Here is a 12820-nt window from a genome sequence, read left to right on the forward strand (position 1 = left end):
GGAAGGAAGGAAGGGAGGGAGGGGGAAACGGAGGGAGGAAAGAAGGAAAAGAAAGGAAAGGAAAAGAAAGGAAAGGGAAGGAAGGAAGAAAGAAAGAAATAGAGAAATGAGAAGAGAAAAGAAAAGAGTAAGAAAGGAAGAAGGAAAGAAGGAAGGGAGAAAGGGAAAAAGGAAGGGAGGAAAATGGAAGAAATGAAAGGATAGAAAGAAAGAAAAGAAATAAATTGATTGTTGAGTCATTTTCTGTGACTTCAGTGATGAATGTCTAATTTTTTATTAGGCTCTTTAAAATACTGAAAGTGATGTCTACATTGTTAGAGTTTCTTTCTTAAACCCAGAGGCAGAACCGCTGCATTGGATGATTGATAAGGTAATCTTTAGTTATGTAGAATTCATAAGGTAATCTTTAGTTAAGTAGAATATGATATACTTATTTAACTCCACCTGGTGTTAGCCTTACCTCTCGTGTGGTACAAAGACATTCACCCATGTTTACTAAAGGCAATATAAAGTACACCTGTAGGTAAAAGCATATGGTTTTCACTAAATCAAGAAATGAAGAGCTCTCTAGGGAAAACTGAATTATCTAATCTGATAAGTTTGAGGCAGTCATATTACGAAGGAATTTTAAGTTTCAATAAATTTAGCAAAGTGGAAGCCCATGTTGTTTCCATTCCCACTTCATATAAAAGCAGTCATCTAAGATTTCAGGAAATAAAGTTGTAATATTTTTGGATGATGGGAAAAATATAGATTAGCATCCTATGTTAATTCACTTTTTTATGCACTGGAACCCACTGCAAAGGGAGAAGCAGGCATTTTCACAGCAATTACAATTACATTCCTGCACGAGGGCCATGAGCCTCTGGATTAGAAGATGTGCCAGCCAAATATAGGAGAAAGCAACAGCCTGAGAAAGCTAGTAGTGGAATCTCCTCTATGCACCATCCATTATCACCAGGGCTGGCACTAAACGTTTCGTGCATTAATTTTTCAAGCTGCTTTTTTTTTTTTCAAGCTCCTTCTTATTTGGGCACCTCCATTTCATGGCTTCAGAGGAATTCGCCGCATTATTCTCTTTAGCAATGTGGAAAAGGTTGGCACAATAATGTCTTTCCTTTAAAATATTGTAGATGACTATTATAAGACATTTATTCATCATTACAGGAGACAAATTTGGAGTCCTTTCAAATTTATCTTCATGACAAAGTTCTGAAATGATGCATTGGGAACATATTTGCATCCTTAGTAATAAGACACTGGTAAGTACATAACACTAAACAATCACTATCTCAGGTGTGAGAATGAAGTCCACAGCTAGAAGGAGAGTTAGGCAGGTGACAAATCCAAGGTGAAAAGGGCAGAATCTCCTCCATGATGAGGAAAAGACCTAAGACTGGTCTCAAATTTCAGTCACTGGGCTGGGTAAAAAATGTGGAGGGGGCGAATATTTAGGGTATGGGATAAATAAATGAAAACAGGTTTGAATTCTGACGAGGCAGTCTCAGAAATCAAGAACTGAATCCAGAACTAAGGCTCTGCTGTGGCCTGGGCTTCAGAAACAGTGCCCTAGTAGCCAGGAGGAAGATGTCCTTGAAGAGACACATTGCCCTAGTTCAGACGACGGGCCTTGCTATTACGAGTGTTGACACTGTAGATGTTTGAGGTGAGGGATGCAGGAGTATGGCTCCGGGATGAGAAAAGTCAGGAGAGGAAGCAAGGAGTTAATTAAGTAGAAGGGAAACAAAGAAGAAAATCTACTAGAACCTGGGTCCGTTCATAGAACCTGGGTCCGTTCAAACATCGAGGCCTTTCTGAAATTTGCTTCCCTCTGCTCCCACCGGCATGGCAGATGGGCAGCTGGAGGGTCTGATACTCACACACCCAGGCCCACAGTGAGCCCAGATCCTTTTCCAACTGACTCCACTTCGATGCATTTTCCTTCCTAGACTTAATCTTTTCCTACATCTGTTCTCTCTAAAATATTCATTCTAGGCTGGACATAATGGCTCACAGCTGTAATCCTGGCACTGTGGGAGGCCTAGGCAGGAGAATCACTTGGGCCCAGGAGTTTGAGACCAGTCTGGGCAACATAGTGAGACCCCGTCTTTACAAAAATATTAGCTGGGCATGGTGGCATGTGCCTGTCGTTCAAGCTGCTCAAGAGACTGGGGCAATAGGATCACTTGAGCCCAAGAGGCTGAGGCTGCAGTGAGCCATGATTGCACCACTGCACTGCAGCCTGGGCAACAGAGCAAGAACCTGTTCCAAAACTAAGATAATAAAATAAAGTAAACTCCTCATTCTAGGGCAAAGAGTGTAACATATCAATGATTATTTCTGGTTTTGTCACTAGTTCTCCCAATCCCCCATCCTATTTAAGTTTTGGTATCCAGAAGTTTTTCCTAACTGCTGTCCTGAGACCTTCCTACCATATGCAGCCGTTCTCTCCTACCTCACTCCCAGCGGAAGTTGAGGTTAGGTATTCAGCACTCGATATATAATGTCCCTACTGCATATTCCACCGTGTTTAATGACTTATCCATCGCCTTATGTTCCTACACGTTTGTAAATACCTCAGCTGCTGAAGATAGGAGGAAAGGGTAAAATCAGCCTGCAAGAAACTCTGGAAGACTTTTTACTGGATTCTCCTTTGAATGGTACATGTGGAGTTTCTCTTAATGAGCTAAATTGGTTTCATTATTTGTAATTGGGCTGCAGGTAACTCCTTTAAAAGGCAGGTTATTCCCCCAGAGATGTGAGCAGAACACTCGTGGCCTGCCTGTGAGGCTCTGGAATGCCCTGCGGGTCTCTCTGGTCCTGACTTGGAGTGCTTCAGGCTGATGCTTCTGGAGCTCACAGCCTTTCATTTGCAGACTATACTTTTTCCTTCTTTCTTGCAAACCTCATGCTTTCCTATTACTTACCTCACTGTTAAAAAGATGTGACATATTGTCTGCTAACCTGGACGTACTTCAGAAACGCATAGTTCTCTTCCCTCTCCTCTTTTTCTACACTCTAGTTATATTGTTATTGTTTAGTACTTTTTTATTCCAAAATGCTTGGGAGCAATGCATAGCACCAACTGCGTGGACTCCTCTCTGCCAATCTCTGCAGGAAACGCTCCAGATTACAAACTGACACTCAGGCACCTCCGTGTACTTGGAACATCTAAAGGAGCAATATGCGTATGCTATACTTATATACTTATCACACACACACACAAGCCTGAATCTGAGGAGTTCAATATGTTTTACAGAAAACACAAAACAATCTTCAGCAAAGAACTTGGACAATCAAACGTTGTATTAGTTTGGTGAAAAGTAATTGCATTTTTTTTGCCATTAAAAGTAATAACCAAAACTGTGATTTCTTTTGCACCAACCTGATACAACTTAAATGCTATTGATTTAGTCACATTTCCTGAAGCATGACTCGTAAATGAAGATATTTAAAAAGGCAATATTGTTCACGGAGTGGGAATCTGGCCTGAGAACAAAAGAGATTATTTCTAAGATGTTTCGATTCCTGGAGGGATTTAGACAAATCATTTGACTTATTGGAGACTGAGTCTCCACATTTTAAATCAAGACACTGGGGGCTACAGGCATTCTGAGATGATGTCCAGCTCAAAAATCCATCTTCTAAATTCAAATACTTTACATTGAATGATTTCATCACAATCTATATTAATGTAACTGTCCAGAAATTGGGGTAATCTCACTATTTTGTCTTTTTAAAAAATAAATGTTTTGACTTTCAGCAGATTTTGATCTACAGAAGAAATCACAGACTCTGTAGAGAACTCAGAGAGTGCTGCTAAATCTCACTCTTGAGTTCTCCTAGTAAAGATCTTATTTACTATAGCATAGCCTTTTACAATTGAAAAACAGTATTAATACATTCTTATTAACTAAAATCAATGTTTTATTTAGATAGCTCTAGTTTTTACTTAATGTCTTTTTTTTTTTTTTTGGTCCAGGTTTGTAGCCACAAACCACATTCCACTTAGTCACCATGTTTCCTTAGGCACTTCTGGGCTGTGACAGCTTCTTGGGTTTCCCTTGTTTTTGATTACTTTATAGGTTTGAAGAGTATTGGCCAGGTATTTTGTAGCATGTCCTTTACTTGCGATTTGTCTGATGTTTATCTCATGGTTAGATTGGGCTGTGAGTTTGAAAAAGGAAGACCACAGGGATAAAGTGTCATTTTTATCACCTTATATCAAGTGCATATACCATCAAAATGACTTCTGATGGTTGATGTCACTCTTCATCACCTGGCTGAGGCAGCGTTTGTCAAGTTTCCCCTTTTTCCGGCTGTACTCCTTGAAAGGAAGCCTAGGTATGCTCAGCTCACACCTCGGGGATGGGGCGTTGCACTGCACCTCCTTGGAGGTAGAGCATATACGTTGCTTGGATTTTTTTCTCTTTTTTTTTGCATAGGAGAATTGTTTCTCATTCCTATTTATTTATTCAATAATATATTTACATCAGTATGGACTCATGGATATTTGCTCTATACTTTAACTTATAATCAAATCTGTCTTTGTTATTTTATTCCTCAAATTGTCCCAGCTTTGGCCATTGGGAGCTTGTTGCTTGGCTGTGCTAACTTGTCACATCTACATAACTGTGTGTGTGTGTTTCTGATTTTTGTGTTGTTTTGTCCTAGTTCATTTGTGCTGCTATGACAGAATATCACAGACTGGGTAACTTATAAATAGTAGACATTATTTCCTTATAGTTCTGATGGCTGCTAAGTTCAAGATCAAGGTGCTGACAGGTTTGACTATCTCGTGAAGGATTTTTCCAGGAGAGTGGAATGTTTTGTCCTCACATGGCAGAACAGCTGAAGAGCAAGCTAGCTGAATGGGGAGTGAAGCATATTTTACCAGTGCCTTAATCTCATTAAGAATGGTGTGGCCCTCATGGCCTAATCACCTCTTAGAGGTCCCACCTTTTAATAGTGTCACACTGGCAACACCTAAATTTTGGAGGGGGCATGCTTAAATTATCATACTTACTTTCTGACATCATAAGATGGTCCAGGCTCATCTTACATATTTTCTGCTCTAGTCCTGGAAACATCCATTGATCCAAAGAATTCTGGGTTTGTTTGTTTATTTTTTGTTGTTGTTGTTGTTGTTGTTTGCATTGGAGAAAATATTAAAAACCAAGATATGGCTACTAGGTGTGTTTGTTGCAACTAAGATGTCATTGATTCCATTCCAGGCTTTCCATATATATGAATAAAAATACTTCTATATGTTACTGCATGTGCTTTAGTCTGTTCTTTACGGTCATGCCAGACTAGGTAATGTATTAAAAAACAGATTTATTTTTTATAGTTCTGGAGACTGGGAGGTCCAAAAGCATGGCACCAGCATCTGGCGAGGGGCTTCTTGCTGTGTCATAACACGGCACAGGGAATCCCATGGCAAGAGGGCAAGAGTGTGCATGTCACCTCATGTCTCTCTTCCACTTTTTTATAAACACACCGGTCCTATCATAGGGTCCCCACCCTGATGACATTATCTATTTCTGATTAACTTCTAAATGTCTCACCTCCAATCAACATATACATTTGGGAATTAAGTTTTTAACACAAGAAGTTTTGGGGACACATTCAAAGTCTGTATCTTTCTTAAGCTAAAATGAGTTCATACTGGTGTGTACAACTTTAACTCATTACTGTATCAATTATTCTGGCCTCCTCTCTCTTGGTTATCTGTAAATTTTCGTCCCACCATCTATTTACTTTATCATTAAATTCTGATGTACAGTTGTAGCAGTATCAGAATTGCTGACATGTAACTCCATGGGAAACAACTTTATCATCCAGGGTATAGTGCTTATGCACAGTTTCCTTTGTCTTAGTCTTACGTACCCACAGTGCTCATTTCACAAGTTACTGGAGCCAGGACCTTTACCCCTCAACCTCCTCAGTGAACTTGTTTCATGCATTTGTAATACAGTTCATTCATTTTGTTACATTCTGCATTCCATTGTGGGAGCCCCTGACCTCATAAATGATTTATCAGATTTGCATACATTAAGGTTCACTGTTCGTGCTATAAAGTTCCATGCATTTTAACAAGAGCATAATATCATGAATCTATCATTCAATATCATGCAAAATAGTTTTACGATCTAAAAAGTCTCCTGTGTTTCACCTATTTAACCATTTCTACTCTTTGAAAAACCCCTGGAAGGCACTGATCTTTTTTCTTTACCATGCTCTAGTTCTGCCTTTTCCAGAATGTCACATAATTGGAATTATACAGCATAAAGCCCCTTCAGATTAGCTTTTTTCCCTTAACAACACACATTTAAGGCTCACTCATGTTTTTCCTTTTGCTTGATGGCTCAACTTTTTCATTGCTAGATAATATTCAGCATATAGATTTGCCATAGTTTGTTTACCCATTCACCTATTGAAGGAAACTTTGGTTGCTTTCAGTATTTTGTGATTATAAATAAAGCTGCTATAAATATTCAGGTACAGGCTTTTTGTTGGCACAAAGTTTCAAATCAATTTGGATAAATACCTAGAAATGTGATTGCTGCATCATATGTTAAGACTATGTTTAGTTTGTTAAAAATTTCCAAACTATCTACTAAAGCAGCCGTAGCTTTTACCATTTCAATCAGCAATGAGTGAGAGTTCCTGTTTGTTTGCATATTCTCCAACGACTGGCATCATCAGTATTTTGAATTTTAGATATTCAAACAGGTGTGTAGTGATATGACTAAAAACCTACTGGATGACATTATTATTTTAATTTTTAATTTCATAATGTCAAATGATGTTGAACATCTTTTTAAATGTTTATTTGCTATCTGTATATCTCCCTTAGTGTTATGTTGGTTCATATATTTTGCACATATTTAAAAGATTTTTTAATTTTATTATTCTTGTTTTAAGTGTTCATGTTTTTTAGACATAATCCTTTATCAGATATGTGTTTTGGAAACATTTTGTCTCAGCCTGTATCTTATCTTTTGATTCTCTTCACAGTGTCTTTCATAGAGAAGAAATTAAAATTATGTTTAATTTTAAAATACACCCACTTAATATTTTCCCTTTTATGAATTACTCTTTTGGATTTGTACCTTAAAAAAAATCACCAGGGGACGGAGCAAGATGGCCGAATAGGAGCAGCTCCAGTCTCCAACTCCCAGCGCCAGCGACACAGAAGACCGGTGATTTCTGCATTTTCAACAGAGGTACTGGGTTCATCTCACTGGGGAGTGCCAGACGATCAGAGCTGGTCAGCTGCTGCAGCCCGACCAGCGAGAGCTGAAGCAGGGCGAGGCATTGCCTCACCTGGGAAGCGCAAGGGGGAAGGGAGTCCCTTTTCCTAGCCAGGGGAACTGAGACACACAACACCTGGAAAATCGGGTAACTCCCACCCCAATACTGCGCTTTAGGAAACAGGCACACCAGGAGATCATATCCCACACCTGGCCGGGAGGGTCCCACACCCACGGAGCCTCCCTCGTTGCTAGCGCAGCAGTCTGTGATCTACCGGCAAGGCAGCAGCGAGGCTGGGGGAGGGGCGCCCGCCATTGCTGAGGCTTAAGTAGGTAAACAAAGCTGCTGGGAAGCTCGAACTGGGTGGAGCTCACAGCAGCTCAAGGAAACCTGCCTGTCTCTGTAGACTCCACCTCTGGGGACAGGGCACAGTAAACTAAGACACACAGACACCTCTGCACAGACGCAAACGACTCTGTCTGACAGCTTTGAAGAGAGCAGTGGATCTCCCAACACGGAGGTTGAGATCTGAGAAGGGACAGACTCCCTGCTCAAGCGGGTCCCTGACCCCTGAGTAGCCTAACTGGGAGACATCCCCCACTAGGGGCAGTCTGACACCCCACACCTCACAGGGAGGAGTACACCCCTGAGAGGAAGCTTCCAAAGCAAGAATCAGACAGGTACACTCGCTGTTCAGAAATATTCTATCTTCTGCAGCCTCTGCTGCTGATACCCAGGCAAACAGGGTCTGGAGTGGACCTCAAGCAATCTCCAACAGACCTACAGCTGAGGGTCCTGACTGTTAGAAGGAAAACTATCAAACAGGAAGGACACCTACACCAAAACCCCATCAGTACATCACCATCATCAAAGACCAGAGGCAGATAAAACCACAAAGATGGGGAAAAAGCAGGGCAGAAAAGCTGGAAATTCAAAAAATAAGAGCGCATCTCCCCCGGCAAAGGAGCGCAGCTCATCGCCAGCAACGGATCAAAGCTGGACGGAGAATGACTTTGACGAGATGAGAGAAGAAGGCTTCAGTCCATCAAATTTCTCAGAGCTAAAGGAGGAGTTACGTACCCAGCGCAAAGAAACTAAAAATCTTGAAAAAAAAGTGGAAGAATTGATGGCTAGAGTAATTAATGCAGAGAAGGTCCTAAACGAAATGAAAGAGATGAAAACCATGACACGAGAAATACGTGACAAATGCACAAGCTTCAGTAACCGACTCGATCAACTGGAAGAAAGGGTATCAGCGATTGAGGATCAAATGAATGAAATGAAGCGAGAAGAGAAACCAAAAGAAAAAAGAAGAAAAAGAAACGAACAAAGCCTGCAAGAAGTATGGGATTATGTAAAAAGACCAAATCTACGTCTGATTGGGGTGCCTGAAAGTGAGGGGGAAAATGGAACCAAGTTGGAAAACACTCTTCAGGATATCATCCAGGAGAACTTCCCCAACCTAGTAGGGCAGGCCAACATTCAAATCCAGGAAATACAGAGAATGCCACAAAGATACTCCTCGAGAAGAGCAACTCCAAGACACATAATTGCCAGATTCACCAAAGTTGAAATGAAGGAAAAAATCTTAAGGGCAGCCAGAGAGAAAGGTCGGGTTACCCACAAAGGGAAGCCCATCAGACTAACAGCAGATCTCTCGGCAGAAACTCTCCAAGCCAGAAGAGAGTGGGGGCCAATATTCAACATTCTTAAAGAAAAGAATTTTAAACCCAGAATTTCATATCCAGCCAAACTAAGTTTCATAAGTGAAGGAGAAATAAAATCCTTTACAGATAAGCAAATGCTTAGAGATTTTGTCACCACTAGGCCTGCCTTACAAGAGATCCTGAAGGAAGCACTAAACATGGAAAGGAACAACCGGTACCAGCCATTGCAAAAACATGCCAAAATGTAAAGACCATTGAGGCTAGGAAGAAACTGCATCAACTAATGAGCAAAATAACCAGTTAATATCATAATGGCAGGATCAAGTTCACACATAACAATCTTAACCTTAAATGTAAATGGACTAAATGCTCCAATTAAAAGACACAGACTGGCAAACTGGATAAAGAGTCAAGACCCATCAGTCTGCTGTATTCAGGAGACCCATCTCACACGCAGAGACATACATAGGCTCAAAATAAAGGGATGGAGGAAGATTTACCAAGCAAATGGAGAACAAAAAAAAGCAGGGGTTGCAATACTAGTCTCTGATAAAACAGACTTTAAACCATCAAAGATCAAAAGAGACAAAGAAGGCCATTACATAATGGTAAAGGGATCAATTCAACAGGAAGAGCTAACTATCCTAAATATATATGCACCCAATACAGGAGCACCCAGATTCATAAAGCAAGTCCTTAGAGACTTACAAAGAGACTTAGACTCCCATACAATAATAATGGGAGACTTCAACACTCCACTGTCAACATTAGACAGATCAACGAGACAGAAAGTTAACAAGGATATCCAGGAATTGAACTCATCTCTGCAGCAAGCAGACCTAATAGACATCTATAGAACTCTCCACCCCAAATCAACAGAATATACATTCTTCTCAGCACCACATCATACTTACTCCAAAATTGACCACGTAATTGGAAGTAAAGCACTCCTCAGCAAATGTACAAGAACAGAAATTATAACAAACTGTCTCTCAGACCACAGTGCAATCAAACTAGAACTCAGGACTAAGAAACTCAATCAAAACCGCTCAACTACATGGAAACTGAACAACCTGCTCCTGAATGACTACTGGGTACATAACGAAATGAAGGCAGAAATAAAGATGTTCTTTGAAACCAATGAGAACAAAGATACAACATACCAGAATCTCTGGGACACATTTAAAGCAGTGTGTAGAGGGAAATTTATAGCACTAAATGCCCACAAGAGAAAGCAGGAAAGATGTAAAATTGACACTCTAACATCGCAATTAAAAGAACTAGAGAAGCAAAAGCAAACACATTCGAAAGCTAGCAGAAGGCAAGAAATAACTAAGATCAGAGCAGAACTGAAGGAGATAGAAACACAAAAAACCCTCCAAAAAATCAATGAATCCAGGAGTTGGTTTTTTGAAAAGATCAACAAAATTGACAGACCACTAGCCAGACTAATAAAGAAGAAAAGAGAGAAGAATCAAATCGACGCAATTAAAAATGATCAAGGGGATATCACCACCGACCCCACAGAAATACAAACTACCATCAGAGAATACTATAAACACCTCTACGCAAATAAACTGGAAAATCTAGAAGAAATGGATAATTTCCTGGACACTTACACTCTTCCAAGACTAAACCAGGAAGAAGTTGAATCCCTGAATAGACCAATAGCAGGCTCTGAAATTGAGGCAACAATTAATAGCCTACCAACCAAAAAAAGTCCAGGACCAGATGGATTCACAGCTGAATTCTACCAGAGGTACAAAGAGGAGTTGGTACCATTCCTTCTGAAACTATTCCAATCAATAGAAAAAGAGGGAATCCTCCCTAACTCATTTTATGAGGCCAACATCATCCTGATACCAAAGCCTGGCAGAGACACAACAAAAAAAGAGAATTTTAGACCAATATCCCTGATGAACATCGATGCAAAAATCCTCAATAAAATACTGGCAAACCGGATTCAGCAACACATCAAAAAGCTTATCCACCATGATCAAGTGGGCTTCATCCCTGGGATGCAAGGCTGGTTCAACATTCGCAAATCAATAAACATAATCCAGCATATAAACAGAACCAAAGACAAGAACCACATGATTATCTCAATTGATGCAGAAAAGGCTTTTGACAAAATTCAACAGCCCTTCATGCTAAAAACGCTCAATAAATTCGGTATTGATGGAACGTACCTCAAAATAATAAGAGCTATTTATGACAAACCCACAGCCAATATCATACTGAACGGGCAAAAACTGGAAAAATTCCCTTTGAAAACTGGCACAAGACAGGGATGCCCTCTCTCACCACTCCTATTCAACATAGTGTTGGAAGTTCTGGCTAGGGCAATCAGGCAAGAGAAAGAAATCAAGGGTATTCAGTTAGGAAAAGAAGAAGTCAAATTGTCCCTATTTGCAGATGACATGATTGTATATTTAGAAAACCCCATTGTCTCAGCCCAAAATCTCCTTAAGCTGATAAGCAACTTCAGCAAAGTCTCAGGATACAAAATTAATGTGCAAAAATCACAAGCATTCTTATACACCAGTAACAGACAAACAGAGAGCCAAATCATGAATGAACTTCCATTCACAATTGCTTCAAAGAGAATCAAATACCTAGGAATCCAACTTACAAGGGATGTAAAGGATCTCTTCAAGGAGAACTACAAACCACTGCTCAGTGAAATCAAAGAGGACACAAACAAATGGAAGAACATACCATGCTCATGGATAGGAAGAATCAATATTGTGAAAATGGCCATACTGCCCAAGGTAATTTATAGATTCAATGCCATCCCCATCAAGCTACCAATGAGTTTCTTCACAGAATTGGAAAAAACTGCTTTAAAGTTCATATGGAACCAAAAAAGAGCCCGCATCTCCAAGACAATCCTAAGCCAAAAGAACAAAGCTGGAGGCATCACGCTACCTGACTTCAAACTATACTACAAGGCTACAGTAACCAAAACAGCATGGTACTGGTACCAAAACAGAGATATAGACCAATGGAACAGAACAGAGTCCTCAGAAATAATACCACACATCTACAGCCATTTGATCTTTGACAAACCTGAGAGAAACAAGAAATGGGGAAAGGATTCCCTATTTAATAAATGGTGCTGGGAAAATTGGCTAGCCATAAGTAGAAAGCTGAAACTGGATCCTTTCCTTACTCCTTATACGAAAATTAATTCAAGATGGATTAGAGACTTAAATGTTAGACCTAATACCATAAAAATCCTAGAGGAAAACCTAGGTAGTACCATTCAGGACATAGGCATGGGCAAAGATTTCATGTCTAAAACACCAAAAGCAACAGCAGCAAAAGCCAAAATTGACAAATGGGATCTCATTAAACTAAAGAGCTTCTGCACAGCAAAAGACACTACCATCAGAGTGAACAGGCAACCTACAGAATGGGAGAAAATTTTTGCAATCTACTCATCTGACAAAGGGCTAATATCCAGAACCTACAAAGAACTCAAACAAATTTACAAGAAAAAAACAAACAACCCCATCAAAAAGTGGGCAAAGGACATGAACAGACATTTCTCAAAAGAAGACATTCATACAGCCAACAGACACATGAAAAAATGCTCATCATCACTGGCCATCAGAGAAATGCAAATCAAAACCACCATGAGATACCATCTCACACCAGTTAGAATGGCAATCATTAAAAAGTCAGGAAACAACAGGTGCTGGAGAGGATGTGGAGAAATAGGAACACTTTTACACTGTTGGTGGGATTGTAAACTAGTTCAACCATTATGGAAAACAGTATGGCGATTCCTCAAGGATCTAGAACTAGATGTACCATATGACCCAGCCATCCCATTACTGGGTATATACCCAAAGGATTACAAATTATGCTGCTATAAAGACACATGCACACGT

The sequence above is a fragment of the Macaca fascicularis genome, chromosome 13, assembly GCF_037993035.2.
Source record: "Macaca fascicularis isolate 582-1 chromosome 13, T2T-MFA8v1.1".
Classification (NCBI taxonomy): Eukaryota; Metazoa; Chordata; class Mammalia; order Primates; family Cercopithecidae; genus Macaca; species Macaca fascicularis.